The following is an 11,713-nucleotide window of genomic DNA, read 5'->3' as shown; positions in this document are numbered from 1 at the left end:
TTATTAACAGCCTTTGTTTGAGAAAGACTGAGTTATTTTAGTAAATTAAGTTTTGTACAGACTTTGTGTGTGCTGCATTCTTTGGGGTCCGTAGCTGCGGCAGAACAGCTTACAAGGCAGCACCTTTAAGGTACTATATTCACAACAATGGCACAAGTAGGGAAGTGCCATCCTATAAACTTTGTAATCTACCATTTTTCTCTCCTTCCTGCAAGAAGGGAAAAAAAGCACTTAATATGCAGTGGTCTTTCAAAGGCAAACTTTCCATTTAATCCAGAATTGGCTGGTTGGGGGACAAATTACTGAACCATAAAGCAGAGCGACATATCAGTCGCCACTCCATAGGGAGGGGGTGTTTAATGGGGAGACAAAACTGAGTGCAGCTGATTTCTCAGTGCAACCATCCTCTCCTCTCCAGATGCCCACCTCACTTTCTCCTTTCCCTTTCAAGACAAAGATTGCCATCTGATTGCCCCCAAGAATGGAAATGTAGTTTGATGGCTGAAAAATTATGAGAAAAGGAGAGAATGAATCAGAATCAGGAAAAAGAGGGACCGAAGGATGGATTTGGATCTTGGTGGTGTGAATCTCAAATGACCTAAATGTGATGGTGGTGGAAGAAAACGCCTGTTCAAACGTCTCTCCATCATGTCATTCTAAACTTTTCTCAGGAAAAGCTGATTAGGAGGCTGGAAGAATAATTAAGCTAGTTTTGAAATATCCATGTTGCATCTCCCTTCCACTGTAAAGCAAAATAACAATAATAATAATAACCAGAAAGCAAATAGCGCCCCCTTAAGCGGATACTTGAGCTTTGTTTTAAAAGGAAACCTTGATGTGTCTTTGTGTGCGTGAGAAGCCAGTGCTCACCGCCTGTGACTTGCAGCGGGGTGCTTTGATTTACGGTGTCATTATTTATGTCTGAAAATAAATGAGGCATAAGGCTGAAACATGAAAAAAGGTTCCTCCCAAATTCTCTTACTTTTTGCACTCTATTTACATGAAATATGCATTTTCCCCCAGACGTGGGGCTCCGTCTTTGTTGACCAGGCCTGGGTGCTTCCTTCCAATGGCTTGTCATGTTCGCTAATTAGAGAGAGCTGCTGCATGATTCACCTTGTTAATTAGAGGGACTCGCAGACAAAACTCCTCCAGGCAGTGCGGAAAAGAGCCTCCTAACAGTGCCCTGAGTAGGCTGAAGCCTGTGAAGTAATTCTTCTAATCTACCTTCTATTTTTTATTTGAAATGAATAAATCATTGAGATTTTCCTTGTGCGGAGTGAGAATGCAAGAATTCACATTTGTGAGATGTAAATTATATGTGATCAATAGAGAGAAAATGCCGATATTGTACTTAACAAGCCCCTCTCTAATTTGCTCTTTGTCCCTGTATGAAAAATGACTTGAAATAGTTTTCCTCCATAGTAAAGGCTGATTCCCTTCATTTGCTCCCCTTTTATTTATTTTACGCCTTGATCTATTAGAAAAGTCTGCGTTATTCAGTGTAATGAAATCTCAACTAGAAATTATGTCAAATTTCAACAGTCTAGTTTTGCGTTTCCAGAAAATTAATAGCAGTTTACTCGATGGGATTTTCATATTTGAGGTGCAGAGAAGATGAGGTGTCACGTCCTGCCTTAAACCTGCCCTCCCTTTCCTTGCTGCATCTCCCAAATCTAAATTTTGGCAGTAAACTAAACAACCTGTGTCCCCTTCAGAAATATTTCCTTACCGGACTCCTCAATGCGTTCAACAAAGGCAGAGCTTCAACTGAAGGGGCCTGTCAAGCATCAGGAACTCAGCACAGGAAATATTTTATCACATTTTGTAATCAGTCGTATAATGTTCATGAAAGTTTTATATCTTCAAATGTTTTATAACATTTGCCAAATTTCAGTTTCTTGGGAATCATGGAGCCCAGATTTTGGATGCATTCTGTAAATTAACCTATTTAAGGTACTTTGGTTGAAAAAGTTTTGCCCTATCATGAATCACTTCACCCAGCTAAAGGTTACAGACATGAGGATTTTAGTAATAGATTAAAACTTCTTTTTTAAATGTGCAACTTGATCAAACCATGATCTAAACTGCAGAAAAGGTCCTAAACATGACCTGGGAAAATTGCAGCATCTACTGACAAAAGTTGTTTAGCTCTGCCTCTTTTGTACATGTTGTATAAAACATGTGCACATGTACACATAGAAAATGAAAGGAGCAGAGTTTGTGTCGTGCTGTTACCCAAACATTTTTTTGTTCATAATTATTATATGAAATGTAAAATATGAATATGACAATGTATTCTATGGTTGCCTTTGTGGCAAAACTTTAAGCTTCCCACATCTTCAGCTGTAGTTGTTTAAAATGTTTATTTATTAAAGCTAAATGGTTTTTGCAAATTGCTATGCTTTTAGCATTTATATACTATAAATGAAGTTCTCGGTCTGAAGATGAGAGCAAGCCAAAGGTATGAAAACAAACAGCAGACTTTCCTATTTGAAGAGACTGGCACTGGACGGCCTTTAGGGTGGTCTTTGTAGCTTCTTTGCAGAAACCACTTCTCATCATTTCCCATTGAAATCAGACCTCTTGTTATTTGAAGGCCAACTCTTCAACCATCGATGCCACTGGGAACATTTCTACCAACTCTACAAAGGGACAGCCTCGGATTAAGCCATTGAATGCAAAGGCTGACAATTTCAAGAGGAAAAAATTTAGTCACTGTAATGGAATCAGGCCCCTTCTGGAATAAAAAAAAGTTTTGCCCCATTTTACAACCTTTCTGGTCACAGATGTTAAATCTGGTTTTCCCATTGATTTTGCTTGTCGCAAAAGGAGACTGCACGATCACGACCACAGGGATGCTTACAAGAGTTTTAAGAGTGAAAAACATGTCACATTTTTCAGTGACGTAACTTCAAATGGTCACTAAATGAACTGTTGTTGCCTTCAGAAGTTGTAGGCGCTTCATCACTGAAGGTTTTTAAGAAAAGACTGAACAGCCACCCGTCCAAAATAGTATAGCTTCTCCTGCATGAGACTAGAAGACCTCCAAGGTCCCTTCCAGCTCTATTCGGATTTGAACACTGGACTCTATCCAACAAAATGCAATTCAATGGGGAGACAAGTAGGGTTTTATACCAAATGCAAAAAAACCACAAAAAACCCAGATGCACAGCTATAGAATAGGTAATAACTGACTCAACACAGTAACTGTGAGAGAGATCCAGGAATCCTAGTGAGCAACCACTTAAGTACCGGTAGGTCCCAAAGGTGCTTTTGCTGGAGGCAACTGGACTTTCTGTTTTTTTCTTTGAAGATGTTTCGCTTCTCATCCAAAAAGCTTCTTCAGCTCTTCAAGATAGTAGGGAATGGAAGGACTTATATTCCTTGCAGGCAGCTGGTCATTTGCATCCTTTTCGAGGGTAGTTGAAGCACTTGGAGGTTTTAGTAGTGCTCCTTGTTCCTGTAGTCTGCAATTTTTTTTACCCGCTCTGGAAACCCATTCCTCCTCCCAAAGGGTGTTCATCCCAAATTGCATAGCTAAAAATCTGTAGAGATTCTCAGTCGTCCAGATCATGGTTGCCCCAAAGGTGCTGAGGAAGTTTCTTGGATGAGAAGCGAAACATCTTCAAAGAAAAAACAAGAAAGTCCAGTTGCCTCCTGAAAAAGCACCTTTGGGACAACCATTTAAGATCAGGATAAAGTGTTAGTACCACTTTATCCTGCATCAAACTTGGAATACTGTATCCAATTTTGGTCCCCATGATACAAAAAACAAAACTTTGAGAGTCTAGAAAGAGTGCAGAAAAGAGCAACAAAGACGATTAGGGAACTGGCAGCAAAACCATACAACGAACACTTGCGGGAACTGGGAATGTCTAGTATAAAGAAGAGTAGTGTGACATGATAGCAGTCTTCCAATATTTGAGGAATTGCTACAGAGAGGAGGGGGGTCAACCTCCAAAGTACCCGAGGGGAGGACAAGAAGTAACAAATGGAAATTTAATAAGCGAGATCCAATCTAGAAAAGGAGAAATTTCCTGTCAGTGAGAACAATTAAGTAGTGGACCAGCTTGCCTCCAGAAGTTGGAGGTGAGGGGCTGTCACAGAGAAAAGAGGGTTGACATTCTCCAAAGCATCTAAGGGCATAATAATAATGGAAGCTCATCAAACAGATTGAACCTAGAATTGGGAAGAAATTTCCTGTCAGTGAAAACAATTAATCAATGGAACAGATTGCCTGCAGAAGTCCTGTGTGCTTCATCACTGGAGGTTTTCAAGAAGAGACTGGACAGGCACTTGCTCTTGCTCAAGTAGGGAATTGGACTAGAAGATCTTCAAAGTCCCTTCCAACTCTGTTCTTCTGTGCCCTGATTTGAAGGGGCAAGTGATTATGCAACTTTGCCTCTGAAAGAAGAAAGAGTTTGAAATGTTCCCTGGTGTATAAGAGCTTAAGCGTGACTGTCCTGTATTTTATCCATCTCTATCTGAAGCCTGTCTCTTTTCCATTTAGCCCCAAGAAAGGCTTTAGTTGGGCATGAGGGAATCTGTGTTTGTGTGTGTGCGTGTGTACTTACAAGCATGTGATCAAAGCTTGGCCCTTATTAACTTGTCATGGTTGCAGCTTGTCTTTTTTGAATTTCCTGTGGCCACCCATGCACTGAACTTTTCTGATAGGGACACGCTTGTCTTGTTCTGTCCTCTGAGAAATTACAAGCAACTTCTGTCCAATTGGCAAAAGAAGAGCAATTTCCAAAGACCATTTCAGTAGCGCAAGAGTTGTGTAATATAGTCCATGTCCAATCAAGACATGTGGCAAAATTTTAAATGATCAATCTAATTAATATATAGAGCAGGGCAGGGATGAAATGCTCCCGGTTCGGACCTGATCGCCCGATCTGGTAGTGATGGCGGCGGGTGGTTTGGAGAACCAGTAGCAAAAATGCCTGCCCCCCCCCATGCCCAGCTGAGCCGTGAGATCATCAGAGGATTTTTTTTACTTTTAAAAGCATTTTTTCATCAGCCGAAAAAATGCTTTTAAAAATAAAAACAAAAGCTTCTGATGATTGCGCAGCTCAGCTGGGATCGTCAGAGCCTTTTAAAAGCATTTTTTCTACAACCTCTTCGGCCGAAGAGGTTGTAGAACAAAATGCTTTTAAAAGCCTCTGACGATCCCAGCTGAGTTGCCTGATCGTCAGAGGCTTTTGTTTTCTTTTAAAAGAATTTTGTTTTTTTTTTTCTTTTTAAAAAAAAAAAGTCTCTGATGATCAGGCAACTCAGCTGGGATTGTCAGAGCCTTTTAAAAGCATTTTTTTTACAACCTGAAGAGGTTGTAGAAAAAATGCTTTTAAAAGTAAAAAACCAAAAAAGTTGGCCATGCCCACCCAATCACATTACTTCCCACCAAGCCACGCCCACAGAACCGGTAGTAACAAATTTTACATTTCACCACTGGAGCAGGGGTGTCAAACTCAAGGCCCGGAAGTGCAACTGGCCCATGGGGTGCTTAGATCTGGCTCACGGGGCCGCCCTGGAAACAGCAAAGGACCAGCCAGCGGTGCCTCTGTCAGCCAAAATGGAACTTGGGAGGGCCACATGTGCCCTCCCCCCCCCAGCTCCATTTTCGCTGGCAGAGGGTTGCAGGAGGCCATTGCAGCTGGAAAAGGAGCTCGGGAGGCCATTTTCGCTGGTAGAGCGCTCAGACCACCAAAGCACCCCCAAAACACGTAACATCAAGCTGGCCATGCCCGCCCTGGTCACACCCACCCCGGCCTCCAAAGGTCGAACAGAATCCTGATGCATCCCTCAATGAAATCGAGTTTGACACCCCTGATCTAGAGTCTTTGGGACGTTCATGCAAGGAAAAATCAACTACTACTATATGATCAAAGCTGTGTCCTCTTTTAGATAAGGGTTTCCATCACATAGTTGTGAACATGATCTTAATTTTTTGTCCCATGAACAACTTTGGGGATTGATGTCCATCTTGGCTTTTGCTCAGTCCACTAAGGCTGCCAATCCATGAATTTGCATTGCTTTAATTTCTCCAGAATTCCTCTAGAATTCTCAGGCTCTGGGTTTTGTCAGTATGCAGGGAAGCATATGACCAGGCATGCAAGGTGTATGGAATCTTGGATGCTCAGTGTTGCAGTCCAGCTTGATGGTGGAAACAGAGTTGGAAACTCTTAAAGCATTAAGATACACATTTTAAAAAGCAGAACTTTAATTAAACTTTGTGTCAGTCCTGGAAGCCATCTTTTACTTTGGATCTTCAGGGCTGCCACATTTAGTGCTGTGGGAAACTGGGAATAGGGATTGTATGGAGTTGGGGAGATATCTAGCCATAATAACATTCTTTTCTCTGAGAGTCAAGGACATCCTGCTCTGCACCTGGAGTGGCGTGACTGGGAGGCATCTCCAGTTGGGACGGTGCATTGATTGGACCATGTGATGAACATGTGGATGCAGTGGAAGGGACTTGGACTTTCTTTTGGGTGGGAAAAACCTGGAAGCTTTCAGATTCGGGTTTTCCCAGATGTGCCAATATGACATCTCTAATAAAATGGAACTTTGAGGAACCTCTGGCCTCAGAGTCTTCTTTCGTTGAGGGTGTTACTTGGAACCCTGACACTTTGGCCATTTCTTGCCTTTTTCAAACCGACCCATGGACATCCCTGAAAGAATGTAACTGAATTTAAGTACAGCAAGGGCGTCAAACTCAAAGCTCGGAGGTCAGATCCAGCCCATAGGGTGCGCAGCCTGAAGACAGCGAAGGACCAGCCCGTGGTGCCTCTACCAGTGAAAATGGGCTCCTGATCTCCGTTTTCGGCTGGGACAGAGCTCAGGAGCCCATTTTTGCTGGCAGAGCACTCAGGCCACCACAGGCGCCACTGACACAAGTGACATCAAGCTGGCCTCGCCCATACTGGCCCTCCGAGGTCAAAGACAACCCTCAATGAAATCGAGTTTGACACCCCTGAAGTACAGGTGTTTTTTTTAATAAATATATTACCTGAGTCGATACAAAGCCTTGAGCTCCAGCCCTTCCAAAGCACTTTGGCAAAGCTATAACTTACTGGGATAGGATAGTGTCCATGGGTCGTGCAAGAGGGAGGCTGATGTTCCATCTTTCTTCCTATGTTTGGTTTATCATTTAACGCTCTCCCTTTGCCTGGAAAAGCTCCATACCTTATTTACATGTCCGTTTGCACTGACTTCTCAAAAGATGAAGATTCATTTTACAAAAAGTGCTCATATTATCTGGTAAATGTGTCAGACGTCAAATAGGCTTTAAGGAGGTGCCAGAGATACAAAACTGAACATGAATCTGAAATCAAGTGCTAATTGAATTCAAGTAGACAGTTGAGATAAAAAACATTCTGCTAATAAGAAATACGTATGAAATAACGATAGAATTGACATGACAAATGCAAATTATGTATGGTTTAGCTTTTACATTATTAAATTATTATATGTCTACTTTTATAAGCTGATTCAAAAGCAATCAACACCACCATCCCTTTATAAGCAATGACTGAAGCACAGATGAATCTGTGATTTTTGAGAACTAAACTACGATGCTCAATTTAAAATTTGATTGTTTGATATGTACCATCAATGGAGGCTGTTTGGTCTCCTTTATTATTTTAGTCCCATTTCTTCACTGTTCCCTGACTTTTTTGATTAGGCTTGCATTTTTGGCTATCTGGATAGTATCAGCATACCACAGGTTACTGATGATTATTGTTTTAAGATCACACTCAGATCCTTCCAATGCAGCTTTCCTTAATTCACATATACCTTCAATTCAATTCAATTCAAATCAAATCTTTATTGTCAGTGCACAACATATGTACAATGAGATTGGTGGAGCTCCCTCAGTGCACCCCTCCCCAGCACAATACAACTCACAGTGAAGACAGAAAATCCCTAACCCAATAAATTATATTAACAAAACACCCAGTCCTATTGCACCAGTGTGAACATGTTACATATTTAATAAATAAGGGGAGAATATGCAGCTTTGTCTCACTTCTTTGCCAACCAAGTGATGTCCTGGTGCCTGGAGGCCGTGCGGGTCTGGATGGGGAGAAACAGACTCTGACTCAACCCCTCCAAGACTGAGTGGCTGTGGCTCCCAGTGTCCCGATATAGCCAGCTGGTGCCATCGCTGGCTATTGGGGGCAAGTCATTGGCCCCCACGGAGAGGGTTCGCAACTTGGGTGTCCTCCTGGACGCGCGGCTGTCTTTAGAAGAGCATATGACGGCCGTGGCCAGGGGGGCTTTTTATCAGGTTTGCCTGATTCGCCAGTTGTGTCCCTTTCTGGATCGGGACTCCCTGCGCACAGTCACTCATGCCCTCATCACTTCCCGACTGGACTACTGCAATGCTCTCTACATGGGGCTCCCCTTGAAGAGCATCCGGAGGCTCCAGCTGTCCAAAATGCGGTGGCGCGGGTGATTATGGGAGTGGCAGGGCACTCCCATGTAACACCTCTCCTGCGCGAGCTGCATTGGCTCCCAGTGGTCTTCTGGGTGCGATTCAAGGTGTTGATTAACATCTTTAAAGCGCTCCATGGCGTAGGACCTGGGTACTTACGGGACTGCCTTCTGCTACCGACAGCCTCCCACCGGCCAGTACGCTCCCACAGGGTGGGGCTCCTTGGGGTGCTGTCGGTCAGACAATGTTGACTGGCGACCCCCCGGGGGAGAGCCTTCTCAGTGGGGGCTCCTGCCCTCTGGAACAAGCTGCCCCCGGAGATCCTGGACTTGCGCACCTTCCGCCGTGCCCTGAAGACTGTTATTCCAGCAAGCCAGGCTAGCCTAATTTTAACAGTTTTAAATTTTTAAATTGGATTTTAATGGGATGTTTTAATTGTGAGCCAAAGTATTTAATCTGGTTTTAAAATTGTTTTTAACTTTTATATTTATGTATTTGATCCTGGCTGTTCACCGCCCTGAGTCCTTCGGGAGAAAGGCGGTATATAAATATAATAAATAAATAAATAAATAAATAAATAAATAAATAAATAAATAAACCTGAAGGCAGACTGTATCACCATATTTTGTCTATACCAGGGCTGTCAACCTCGCAGCATGCAACCCGGATGTGTCACGCACTGGCCACGCCCATGCCCAGTTTAGCAAAGGGGAGGAAAATTGTGAAACATCATGTGACGACGCTGTGACAACATGAGTTTGACACCCCTGGTCTATACTGTTTTTTCCTCATTTGAATATCACTTTCTTGCAAGGACAGTGAGGTATTTTAGGATTTCCATTTCTCTGAACACATTCCACAACTTGACATGGTTGAGACAAAGACCTTTCTGTGATAGATGAAGTACACATTGACAGCATGCATCAACAATAAGATCTCATGTTCTTCAGCCAGCTTGAACCTCTGCCATCTCTTTTCCTTATCCAGCCATTCCCCACAGGTCAAGACTGGTTTGAAAGCACAAATACACAAAGCAGACACAAAGCTGTGTAACCCAACTACATTTTCCTCTATTTCCAAACTTTGTGTCTGCCCTCCCAAATAAATCAGAGAGGAAATATGACTAGATGAACAAATTATTGTAAGGCAAGTCTATGGAGATTCTTAGTCCTCCAGGTCCTGGTTGTCCCAAAGGTGCTTTTTTTCAAGAGGTAACTGGACTTTCTGGTTTTTCCTTGAAAACATTTTGCTTTTCATCCAAGAAGCTTCTTCAGCTCTGACTAGATGGTGGGGAATGGAAGGATTTATACTCCTTGCCGACAGCCGGTCTACAACACAGTTCTTTCAATAGTTCCAAGAAGGCTCCACACCAATTTGCACCACTCAGGTGACTCTGATGACACAGATAAACTTCCAGGTGACCTTAACCACCCAACTAAAAGGATGCAAATGACCAGGTGTCTGCAAGGAGTATAAATCCTTCCATTCTGCACCATCCAATCAGAGCTGAAGAAGCTTCTTGGATGAGAAACAAAACATCTTCAAAGAAAAAACAGAAAGTTCAGTTGCCTGTTCAAAAAAGCACCTTTGCTATTATAAGGCAAGATTAACTGAACCTTCTCTATGTGTATCTGCTGCTACTTGTACCCAGGTCTTGTCAGTTGTTCCAATTGTTCCTTTGAGAGTTGGGTTTCTTGCCTCTTGTACAGAAACCTGTGGCACACCTTATGGTGGTTTCTTGTCTAGTTACCCAAGTGGAATCCATATGTTGCCTGGAATGGAGACATACCAATAGAAATTTGCAGCATTGTTATCGGCAAATTGAAGGAGGTAGCAGTTCAGGCTAGTTGTCTTGCTAGGAAGAAATATAACATCTTAAAACTGCTGCAATAGCTGATTACCTCATATTTTTCCATTGGAAGCTGAATGTTGAGATGGATGACATACAAATATGGATATTTAATAATTTCAAAGTGCCCTCCAAATTTTTGAAGTTGATTTCATCTCTGGGTTCTGTCATGATCGACTAATCGTCTTCTATCAAGAAGTGGTCAAAAAGGTTGAGTTGTTTAAGGGGCTGTTGGGAGATCCAGTGGGAAAATCTTTGGGACAATCATGACATAGATCACTGAGAATCTCCATAAACATTTCTTTTCTTTCAACATATAAAAAAAGTCAAAGAAACAATCCATCTACTAATGGGAGAAGATGGCAAGGAAGTGACAGGCAACAAGAGAAATCAGAGCTCTTCCTTTGCATCTGTCTTCACACAAAAAGAAAAAAAATAGGCCAACTATCAAAAAGTACCATTAAAAAAAAAAGAATTCTAATTAAAATATGCAAGAAGATGGTTATCAGAACACTTGTCCAGTCTTGAGTTCCAATCATCCAGAATTACATCCCAGAGTTCTGAAGGAGCTGGCAGATGTGATCTCGGAACCAATGAACTATATCTTTCAAAGATCATTTAAGATTCTTTAAGAAATAAGCCATAGCTTATTTTACCCTGGCATGGATGGCATGGTAAGGAAATGTGGCAAATGCAAAGACGCAAGTGTCTAGTCATTAATGAAAGAAGGAATTGAATAAAAAAAGTTAAAGACAATAATCAGCACAAGCTTAAAATGTTTAGGCAATCACAAAAGGACTATCTAAAAGTCTCTCCACGCTTGGTGCTCTTCAGATATAGTGAAATGCTCAATATTAGTTAGCTTTCCATTCTGGAAACTGTGATTTCTAGGTTGTGAACGGGCTGTGCTGAAAAATAAATGATAAATTTCTGAAATGTTGCATGGATAAAAGAGGAGCTGATGCGTTTGTGTTTGAAAATTCAATAAGACTAGATGCCATTGCAAAGTCCCAACTTGTCCTCTTCTGATGTGTTGAGATGTAGAAATTAGACCAGAGCATGGCACACTACAGTTATTCTTCAAATCAGAAGAACATTGAAAACTGCATTATCTCCTACCTTCATCACTTTGAAAGCTACCAGGAAAATATACAAGGTTTTAGGCCTTAGCAATCCTAGGTTGCGTTAACAGTAACAGGGGTATTACTAAAACCACTCTATAAAGCCTTAGTAAGACTACACTTGGAATACTGCATCCAGTTTTGGTCTCCACATTATAAAAAAGAGTGCAACAAAGATGATTAGGGCCCTGGAGGCTAAAACATATGAAGAACGGTTGCAGGAATTTCTAATGAAATTAGATTTCTAATGAAATAGTGGGTATTTCTAGTGAAAAGTAGGACATGATGGCATTCCAATATTTG

This window comes from Pituophis catenifer, unplaced genomic scaffold, assembly GCF_029215685.1.
Source record: "Pituophis catenifer annectens isolate HBS135680 unplaced genomic scaffold, rPitCat1.0.hap2 SCAF_13, whole genome shotgun sequence".
NCBI lineage: Eukaryota > Metazoa > Chordata > Lepidosauria > Squamata > Colubridae > Pituophis > Pituophis catenifer.
The sequence above is the reverse complement of the archived record's forward strand: the minus strand, read 5'-3'. Positions refer to the sequence as shown.